Source organism: Thamnophis sirtalis, unplaced genomic scaffold, assembly GCF_051295495.1.
Source record: "Thamnophis sirtalis isolate CommonGarterSnake01/CBP01778 unplaced genomic scaffold, rThaSir2_p1.2 scaffold_6, whole genome shotgun sequence".
In the NCBI taxonomy this organism is placed as follows: Eukaryota; Metazoa; Chordata; class Lepidosauria; order Squamata; family Natricidae; genus Thamnophis; species Thamnophis sirtalis.
The window spans coordinates 80,692,660-80,703,708 of NW_028261386.1; the positions used below are offsets into that span (position 1 = coordinate 80,692,660).

The window sequence follows — 11,049 nt, forward strand, 5'->3', positions numbered from 1 at the left end:
CTTGCCCTCGCCCCCCACTTCCTCCGTGGAATCTCCGGGGGCAAGGAAGAAGCCGAGGGAGGGGGGAGACGCGGAATGAGTCACGCTTGAGCGAAGCAGGGAAACTCCAGCTCCTCCGCCGAGGCCAACGCTATTAAAAAGCGCATGCGCGCCCGGAGCCTCTGCTCTGCTCCCCACCCTCCCTTCCTCGCTTTCCCCTCTCCCTCCTTTCCTTCCTCCCTCCCTCCTTCTTTCCTTCCCTCCCTCCCTCTCTATCTCTTTTTCTCTCTCTCGCTCTCTCTGTCTTTCCCTGCCGGCTGGGTGCTGAAGTTGGGCGGATGGCAGCAAACCAGCTCCGCTAAGGACCAGCTGCACCAGCCTTTTCCCCGGGACCGTTCAGTGCCAAGCACACACCACCAGGCGGGGGTGGGTAAGATGGACCGCTTTTTTCCCCCCTTCTCTCTCTTTCGCTCTCTCGCTCTCTCCTTTCAACCCTCCGCCTTGGACAAATCGCTGGCACCAAAATGTCTGCTTTATAGACCGGTGCTTGGAGATAGATCTAGATCTCGACCAGGCGAACCGCGAGGGGCAGGGAGGGAGGCAGGGAGGGAGGGGCTGCCTTCCTGCCTGCCTGCCTGCGTGGAGTGCGAAAGCGAGAAACTGGTATGACTGAGGGCGACCAGAGGTGGAAGCCTGGGTTTTTGGGGTGCGCTCGGTGTGTTTTTGTGTGAGGGAGTGAGTGTGTAAGTGAGTGACTGCGCGCGCACGCGCTAGTGTGTTCGAAGTGTGTGTGTGTGCGCGCGCGCGCGTGTGTGTGTGGCGGGGGAAATGTTGTTTCTCTCCAGTGATGCAGAAAGAGGGAGGGGAGAGGCTCGGCGTGGTGGCTTCCCTGGACCTGCCCTCCTCACGCCCGGGGCTGCCGGCGGGAAGATGCTGAGGGGCTGGAGCGAAGGACTTGAACCTGACAGGAAGACAGAAGAGATTGGAAGCGCTGAAAGAGGACCTTAGGAAAGGGGGAATTGGGGGGGGGGAGAAAGGTGGGGAGGAGGAGAGAAGCTCCGTAGAAGTACAGGCGTCCTTTGCAGATGTAAAAAGAGACATTTCCCTCCTCCTTACCAAGAAATAATACAATGTTGGAACTTGCTTTTGCCTTCCCCAATCTCTTTGGCAGTTATAGAATCATCTTCTCCCTTCTCTTCTCTTCTCTTCTCTCCTCACTTCCAAATTTTATCTCCTTCACCACTCTCTGTAAGAAATTGGCATCCTTTCCTTAAAACAACTGGTCTTAAAAACATCATAGAATTGGTCAGAAGGAAAGGAAAAGAAATGAATCCTATAGCTTTGATGTGAAGAGGCTACCCGACCCCACATACACACACACGCGCGCACACACACACACACACACACACACACACACACACGTAACTGAGGAGGTGGGGTGCAGAGCTTTTCCTTATTATTCCTAAGGTCAGCCAAGAAAACATTTCCTGGTCTTGCCAGTCCATTGGAGTTTCTTCTGCTTGGCCGAGACCTATTTAGCTCCTTCTCCTTCTCCCCTGCTCTTTTGAGATTGCATGAAGTTGGAGGAAAGGCTTGGGTCCACTTAGAGACCCAGATATGTCAAATTGGGGCGGCAGAGGGGGGGCAGTGGCTGCTGTAGAGACAGGCAACCAACAGGATGGTTGTTTCTGATTAGGCAAGAGCAACAGAAGGGGTCTAGTGAGGTAGAGTCAAAATCTGTCACCGCCCTTACCACTCATTGGAAGTGGCATCTGAAATTTTGGCTGCTTCATAGATCGTCTTAGCAGGATTACTAGCTACCCTGCTGGTATGGAAATGTCAAAAAAAAAAAAAGGAAGAAAGGGCCTGGTCTTTTTGCTTTCAGAATATCCATCTTTCCCTCCAGGATATAGCAGAGTCTGATGAATCAACACACTTTATTTGTAACTATCTACTCTGCTTCATTTTATTCCTTTTGTAGTTTCAGATTGCTGTAATCTCCAGCAGGTTTAGATAGAGGGGTGGCTCAAAATCTTTTCTTTCAAACTAACTTTTAAGAGATGGGATCAAAAGCTACTACTTTTATGTATAGTTTCATTGTAATCTGTTGTGTTACAGACCACTCCAGAATTGCAGTTATGGCACTATTTTAAATGCATACACAGGGATAATGTTCAGACTTAATATGGGCCATAGGGTGTGTCTCTCCCCAAAAAAGCCTATTAAGCCTTCAGTTACAATATATTTGTAAATGTACGTCACAGAATCTTACTTTATAATAACGATTCTTGTTATTCTAGTGTCCATAGAGGCACTATACTCAGGGTAGCCCCAACCGGGTCTCCAACCTATTCTGAATTTGTTCATTTATTTTAATAGATGTTCCTATAAACAGAAAGCATTTGAGCCTTCATTTATCAAGGTTTGGTTATAGTTTAATTTGGTTTACATAATGTTAATTGTGGTTTTCTTAATTTGTGGGCTTTTACCAAGATGTTCTTTTTTTCTTTTCTTATGTATCTTTTTTATTCTTGTGGTAGTTTTGGCACTCAATATCAAGCCCTCCTGCACGGGGTGCTTCAGTACCATCATCAACGATAGGTCAATGTTGATACCCCAGTTTTAGTGGTTTTGGTTTCTACTTGCTGTTTCCATAGCAGTCAGGTTTTTATAGGGACGCAGTGGTTCAGTGGCTAAGACACTGAGCTTGTAGATCAGAAAGGTCCCTAATCCCTAATGCCATGTAATGGAGTGAGCTCCTGTTACTTGTCCCAGCTTCTGCAACACAGTAGTTCGAAAGCATGTAAAAATGCAAGTAGAAAAATAGGGACTACCTTGGTGGGAAGGTAACAGCATTCCTTGTGCCTTCAGCATTTAGTCATTTTGGCACATGACCATGGAGACGTCTTCGGACAGCACTGGCTTTTTGGCTTTGAAACAGAGATGGCACCGCTCCCTAGAGTCAGGAACGACTAGCACATATGTGCAAGGCAAACCTTTACAGGTTTTTAAAAGGTAGGGTTGCTAGCCCTATGCCTAACTCTTTTCTTTATCCAGGCTTGGGACCAGCAACAACAGCTGCTGAACTACTCAATCCATCCAGTGGCCACCACAGGTGGAGTTATCTTCTCTTACTGGGAGTCCTTAGGGATTCAGCAGTCTATAAATGTAAATCATCATCATCATATTTTATCATGTGTTTTGCTATAGTTTACTCAGAAATAGTGACATGGAATTTATTGGGAAGTTAATATTAGTGTGGTTATTTCATTTCATTTTATGTTATCTGAAATTTGCCTTCTGCTTCCTGTCTCCCTTCTTTTGAATATTTATTCAAATGAGCCATGCTGAATTCAGTGAGGGTTATTTCCAGTTGGATGTTCATAGGACTGCAATTTTAGATTGAAATTAGAAAAGTATATTCCTTTATGATCCCTTAGAAAAAACAGATTAGCTAAAATTAAGCATTCATGGAAGAGTTCTCCAACAAATTGTGTTTTACATGAGTGAAAAGTATGAATCAATTCCAGTGGGTAATAGAATTTGATTGGTGTATGATCAGAAATGTTCTGTTCTTGAGTGTTGGGATAGCAAAGCTTCACACAACTGTTCCTCAATTTGGCAGTCTCTTCAGTGTGACTCATTGTTAAGATCTTCCTAGGTTCTACATTTTGTGTTTCTCATGCCTGTGTGACAACGTGTCACTTTTAACTACTTTGGAAATTTTGTTGAAAGGTAGTAGGTAAAATATTTATAAAAATAAAATAAAACATTTTGAAGCTCGGTGAGGTATGTAGAAGTTCTCACATTGTCCCTGCATAAATCAGACCTATTTATAATATGTATACATGTCATCAGTGTCAAAAGGGCAAATTTTACTTTTGAGACACCAACAGTTAGATTTTGCCTAATTGATACTTTATCCCATTCCACTTTTTGCTAAAAGCCAGAGAGAGATACCTCAGTTATAATTTCACTAGGTTTACTACAGAAGTTTTTAATTTTAATTTTCCCCGTAATTCCCATCTCAAAAATGAGGAGTATAGTTGTAGAACATAATGCTTATTCTAAACATAGGCAGTGCCACAAAGGAAAGCATTAGATATAAAAACATCAGCCTTGCCTATCTTGCTCAATACATTTGCTCTTATTTGAAAAAATCCAATACTTCCATTTAATTCCCAATCAGGCCGTTGACTGAGATTCTTAAATTTAAGAAATTATAAACAAGTTGCTATTGACCCTTTGTACTAATACTCTTCTAGGATATATTCTGCTTTGAGTTTAATCAATAGAGAGCTTTTCTCTAAGCACTGCTACTTGCAAAGGAGCCAAATGGACTTATCACAACTCTTGTTCCGTTCCTCTGTTCTAAGAATAAGAGTGTTTTTTAACAAATAGGATAGAAAAGTAATGCTAGACAACAATAGCACTTAGACTTATATACTACTTCATAGTGCTTTACAGCCCTCTCTTAGCGGTTTACAGAGTCAGCAATGCATATTGCCCCCAATAATCTGGCTCCTCATTTTACTGACCTCGGAAAGATAGAAGGCTGAGTCAACCTTGAGCCAGTGAGGATTGAACTCCTGGAAGTCAGCAGAATTAGCCAACAATTCTAACCACTGCACCACCATGGCTCATAGGATAGTATCTCTAGAAAGGATGTATCTCCCATACAACAGGAAAAAAACATTGATTTACAACTTATTATTTTCATGGTCTGCATTTTTATTGGAGTATTCCAATAAAACTCCCCATCTGTATTGGCGAAACTAGAGGCAATTCATGAAAATATTGCAAGTGGCCCCTGAGTGAATACACAATGAAATTTTATGAAAAAATTAAAAGGCCAAAATGTCAGAAAATTACCAAATCTTTTGAGAGGTTGAAGCATTTTGCAAAATCTCAGGTAGGAAAGCTATTTTGAGATTTGGCAATCTCCTGATATTTAGCCTTTAAAAAAATAATATGGGGGTCTATGGACACTGCTGAGATGTATCATTCTGCTATGGTGGCATTATACTGCAATTGTCTTCAAATAATAATGGAAGAAATTGAAACATTTAGGGATCACTGTTACAAACTTCATAACTTTTAAAGAGAGCGCAGACCGTTTTCCCTTTTCTCTTTTCTATTATCTGAATGTGATTACCTTATTTCAAGAGTTTCTTTGGAACTCTGCTATTTAACATATTTATCTGAGCCCCTGGACTGTTTATCTAAACTTCTCAAAACATTTCTTAGTATGTTTTCTGATATCTGGTATCTCTGGATACTACTACATTTTTTAGGGATGTTTCCCACAAGTTTAGCACAGCCGTAGCACTCCTTCCTCCATTTTTGCCACATAACAACAGTGTGAGTTAAGTTAGGCTGAGAGAGGATGACTGTTTAAACTCACCAAGTGAATTTGGGTAGCTGAGGTAAACAAAGCCACAGTCCTAATCCTTATCCACGACACTACACTGGTTCTCCTAGCTGCTTCTGTGGAAGGAATTTCTACTGCATAATTATGCTATATAATTACATAATTATGCTATATAAAATTGTTCTCCCTTCAAGAGATTAGGGAGGCAGGGCATTAGTGTTCTTGAAGCATTATGTTTCAATGACATCAAAATACATGAAGATGAAATATATTTATATGTGCACGATATAAATATATTCTCTGAAAGAGAAGTGTTCTTATTTTCTGTTGGGGCATTTTACCAGGGGATTCTCAAATTAGATACTTCTTTAAACGGGGGGGGGGAAAAACTAGGAAAAGTTTTTTAAAAACTCAGCAGGAAAAAGAACCACAGGAAATTATATTGCAGCCCATTTCTTAAAGATGCAGTAACAAACATCATATCTGCCTTTTTTCAGTTCTGAAGTGTATCTCTTTTTCTTGACTTTGACAGTGTTATCATGCAGAGTAGGTAGTTACTAAATATTTGACTCTTGGTGAAGCTCAGCCTTTACAGTTGACTCATAACGTAGCCTTTAAACTTGTTAGGTAATCATATAAACTCATCTTTCCAAGACTTTTGCTTGCCACAATGGGACACATGTAGCCGTTCCTCCTGAGTCGTGGTTAAGAGTGGGAAAAATGAATCTCGCATCTGATGTTTTCTAAGGATTCTGCTGGACTCTTAGATGTACCCATATGCAGCGGCCAAATCTCTTCTTGAATGCCTTGGTTTTTTTTTCCTAGATGACTTCTATTTGGGATAAACACCCCTATAAATAGGATTCACAATTCATATCTTTGGAGTTTATTATCTTTAGAGACCCTGACTGAGCTGCATCTCTTTTTGTCTGGTTATCATCTTGATTATGGCCTCCATTTAATTCTTACCTAGTTTCACATTAATGATTTTATGTCCCACGTAGCTCACTTCATTGATGATAGCAATAGAGATTAGACTTACATACTGCTTCATGGAGCTTTACAGCCCTCTCTTTTTTAATGATAAACTGTATTTTGTCTTTGTTGAAGCACCCATTTCCAGAGGGCTCTCCATCACCTTCTTTAGAAGGTCATCATGCTCTGCTTTATAGAAGCAGCAGTTATCAGATCATTGTGTACAATTCTTCGATATTTTCAAAACATTCATGGTTCCTTTCTTAGAATATTTCACTGTGTTGATTTGATGGCAAAAAGATAATGCAATTAAACTATGCTGCCTCAATTGAGAGTTCAGTGTGCATAGCTATGTTCATGTTGCATCTAGAGTTGTTTATTAATCATAACCTTTCTCATCTGAGATGGTGAAGATATGGTGGGGTGGTTTTTATTTTTGGCTCCTCTGATGTTCTTTGCTGGTGGTATGGGGGATTGTTTTCCTTTGAATGCTTTGTTGAAATCTTTTGGACACACCAAGAGTTGCATACCATTTACCCATGCTAGACACCTTGTCACTCCATGCACTTTTATGCACTTCTATGCTTTTTCCATGACCCTTTAAGCTACTAACAGTAGCAAAAGGTATTTTCTTTATACAAATCCATATTGCATCTGTGGTTGTAATATTTTCCCCTTTATATTCTGGCTTTGGGGTGCATTCTGGCTATATGTATCATATGTATGAGATTTATGGCAATGTGAATCATGCTGATTAAGTAGCAGTTGCTACTGATTATGAGAAACCTGAGGTCAGTGTCTTTTGACTTCATATGAGATATCGCAAAGGCAGATAGTAGTGTTTTGATAGCCCACTCCTAGTTGTTCAGCAGCCGCCTGTAGCATGCCTTAGAATCAATGAAGATTTGAAGCTGATCTCCAATTTTGTCTGTGTACTATACCTCACTTCACCAAAAACAGTTTTGAAAGTTTATGTTGTCATTGAGAATAACCTGTGTCTATACTCTTGGTTCAGGTTAAGAACTTTGTACTGCACACTTTAGTGAAATGATTTGAACATTGACACTTCCAACATAAAACATTATAAGAATGTTCTAGGTTGATGCATTGGTTCACAACTACATGTGATTTGACTTGACACTAGCAGAACATCCTATTCATTTGATGGTCATCTTAGCAGAAGGTTTTACTTTATCCATGTGATAGGTCTCTCTTGACATGCCTTTCAGCTGAGTCCAAATTAATGGCATAGGTTCTGCAAATATCCACCACCTGTGAATTTGGGACAATGGCATCCTCAGGTCAGAAGAGAGGGTGTCAAACAGGTCAGTCTAATTAAAACAGTATTGCTCAATTGTGATGTGAGCACGTCTCTTTTCTGCATAAACTCGAGAATGTTAAATGTATGTCCAAAACGGGCAGAATTTGTAGTTGATAGTCATCATTTTATCATTTTGACAAAAGTAGCAGGAGCCTGAGGATATGTGTGTCCAAGGGCAAACATAGTGATTACAAATTCAAGAAAAATTGGCCAGAGAGCTGATTAGTGGAATCCCATAAAAAAACTTTATACGAAGGAGGCTCAGCCATTGTTTCTAGTTGATTTGTATCTTTCCCATACTATCAAGCTATCCTATGCCTGTTTAGCAGAATCTAAATATGATTTATATGATAGCAGTGATGCATACATTAAAATTCTGGACATTTCTAATGAATCATCCAAGCATCTTGTCTGTGACATACAAGTAATAAGAACAGTGTGAAAGGACTGAATGCTAAGCTTTGTGGTTACTAATTCTGTTTGCACTTTGCCAAAAGTAAGTAAAGCTTCTTCAGGTTGAACACGTGTCTTGGTACCTTCATGACGGGACCAGGTAGTTTCCTTGGCAGCAGTACAAAAGTGTTTGCCATTGGTTATTTTACAATTCTGACATTCCGTAGAGCAGGAGTCCCCAACCCCTAGTCTGTAGACTGGCACCGGTCTGCAGGATTCCAGAAACCAATAGCAATAGCAATAGCAATAGCAGTAGACTTATATACCGCTTCATAGGCCTTTCAGGCCTCTCTAAGCGGTTTACAGAGAGTCAGCATATTGCCCCCAACAATCTGGGTCCTCATTTTACCCACCTCGGAAGGATGGAAGGCTGAGTCAACCCTGAGCCGGTGAGATTTGAACCGCTGACCTGCTGATCTAGCAGTAGCCTGCAGTGCTGCATTTAACCACTGTGCCACCTTGGCTCCTAGAAACCAGGCCACGCAACAAGCGAAGCCCCATCCGCAGAATGCAGGCAGCATGTGAAACCACTCCCCCTCTGATCCATAGAAAAACCTCTCTCCACAGAATCAGTCCCTGGTGGCCAAAAGGTTGTGGGCCACTGTTCTCGAGTTACCTCAGCCCAGGCAGAATTGGTCAGGTTCCATTACAGCAGCACAAACATTTGTGATAAACACTGAATTCAGCATTTCACCTTTTTTTTTAAAAAAAAACCATGGAAGTGCATTTTTATCTGTTGCTACCAGTAGTCGGATTCCACTGGTGTAACAACCGGTTTGCTGAGTGTGCACTTTGTGCATGCGCAGAGCGTTTGAAAACTTACCTTCTACTGCAGCCCCAGTGCAAAACAGCTGAGGCCAGGCAATCCGCTCTGCCACGCCAATCAGCTGAGCTTCAGAAAAGGGAATATAGGTCAGTATAGCGCAGGGTCAGGCGGGTGGAGTTACCTGATCATTTGAGCAAACTGGTTTGTTCTCAGCTGATAGTCAGAGCTACCGGTTCACCCGAACCGGTCCGAACTGGCTGAATTTCACCCCTGGTTGCTACTCATTAACATAGAGGAAATAAATACAAAATATCCCGAATAAATACATAAAGGATGCAGGTTGGACAATTCTCCTTTTATTGAAAAAGTGCCAAGGTTTGTTTTTTAAGATAATACTATGGAAATCATAAAAGAAAAGTATGGTTTTACATGCAATTGTTGTGGCCCAAACAATCAGCAGCAGCATTACATCGCAACTGCACCTTTCTGTGGAGTGCATTAGTCTCCTTTTTCCACTTTTCTCAATTCCCAGGAGAAAAATGATCCACACTTATCTGCCTTTTCTTGATATGTTTGACTTAAAGCAGGCCTTTCCAGGTTGTGACCTGCCAAGGTAAGGATATTGCACTTAGACTTGGTTTACTTCTCCTTTTTCCTACCTATTTGAGCTAAATGGTAAAAGCAGATTATCAAAAACGAAAAGCTTAGTAAGAAAGATATTATTTTTTGCCCTGAACTTGAAAACCATTAATGTTTTCTAGGAAATGAAACAGAAGCTTGCTTCCAAGCCTATAAGATAATTAGTAGCTCCCACTCAGGATACATACTCTTTCTCAGAATCAATGTCAGTGGCTGAAGGTTTTAATGAGAAGGATGCTACTGCAGTCATGTTCTGCTTGTAGGTTTCCCTCTGTCACTGGGTGGCCTTTATGGGAAAGAAAATAATGGAATAAATATGGCTGGCCTGGCCTTTTTATGTTTTTTATGGCTAATTAAATGGAAAATGTTATTGTTTTGTTTCTTTTTCTGTTGTTATGCATTGTGCTACAAAGGCATTGAGTTGTCCTGAACCACAGTTTAGAAATGGTACTCTGAACAGTTTTTAGAAGACACATCGTCATGATACAGGCTTTGTCTCTTCTAAGCCCTCTCTTAATTCTTAGCTGTATCCAGTTTTAAAACACTTTTTTTCTGTCTTTTCCAATACAATTCTGGGTGTGTCTACAATCTTCAAAATCTTGGCCACCAATAAAAGGCTAAATTGAGTATGGAAGGGCCTGTTCCATTCTGGCTACTAGCCCCTACATCCATGATCTTTTTGTTTTGGATCACAGGATACATCACCTACTCATTTAAGATGCAAATTTCTGTTCAGGTATTATGTGGGCTTCATCTATACCGGTAGTCCTTGACTTACAACAGTTTGTTTAGTGACCGTTCAAAGTTACAACGAAGCTGAAAAAAGTGACTTATGACTGTTTTTAACAGTTACAATCTTTACAGTATCCCCATGATCAAAATTCGGATGCTTGGCAACTGGTTCATATTTATGACCGTTGCTGTGTCCCAGGGTCATGTGATCACCTTTTGCAGCCTTCTGACAAGCAGTCAATGGGGAAACAAGATTTACTTAACAACCCTGTTACTAAGTTAACAACTGCAGCAATTCTCTCAACTGACAAGAAAGGTTGTAAAATGGAGCAAAACTCACTTAACAAATATCTAATTTAACAACAAAAATGTTGGGCTCCATTGTGGTCATAAGTTAAGGACTACCTGTACTTATATGTTCTGGAAAACTGTCAGCGTTGATATTGAGGATAGTGGTTACAAAAGGATTGTTTTAAAAGATCAAGCCATTTACACTAAGAATACATTACAGGCCCCATCCTATTTGCATTCAATTCTGCTAAGGAGTTTCACATAACAATGCTTTCTGTTATTATTTTGCAAAAGAAGCAGTGTCATTTTGCCTATTCTACCATCATTTGAAATACATTATCTTTGTGCTATACATCCGGTTGTTGTCAAGTGCTGTTTTCAAATGCAGCCACTCATTGCTAATTCTGATGTTCACTTGTAGCGTTTTTGTCAGTTTACTTATTTAGAAGCTGGGATGAAATTGTTGCATTTTGGACCAGTTCTCTCTTCTAGCCCAGGTGACAGGAAGTCAGTAAACTTGTC

At 40.8% G+C, this 11,049-nt stretch overlaps 1 protein-coding gene across 4 annotated transcripts in view; it reads left to right on the top strand.

Annotated features, from left to right (window-relative positions):
- The first annotated feature begins 172 nt into the window (after positions 1 to 172).
- The window catches only part of RGS17 (regulator of G protein signaling 17), a 74,238-nt gene continuing 63,361 nt past the window's right edge, over positions 173 to 11,049 (top strand). For 3 of the 4 annotated variants that reach the window (XM_087718272.1, XM_087718275.1, XM_087718274.1), the window contains exon 1: positions 173 to 405. The gene's annotated coding sequence lies outside the window, so the exon portion shown is untranslated. Of the gene's footprint in view, positions 410 to 11,049 lie in introns of all 4 variants that reach the window. The other variant, XM_087718273.1, reaches the window with a different exon arrangement.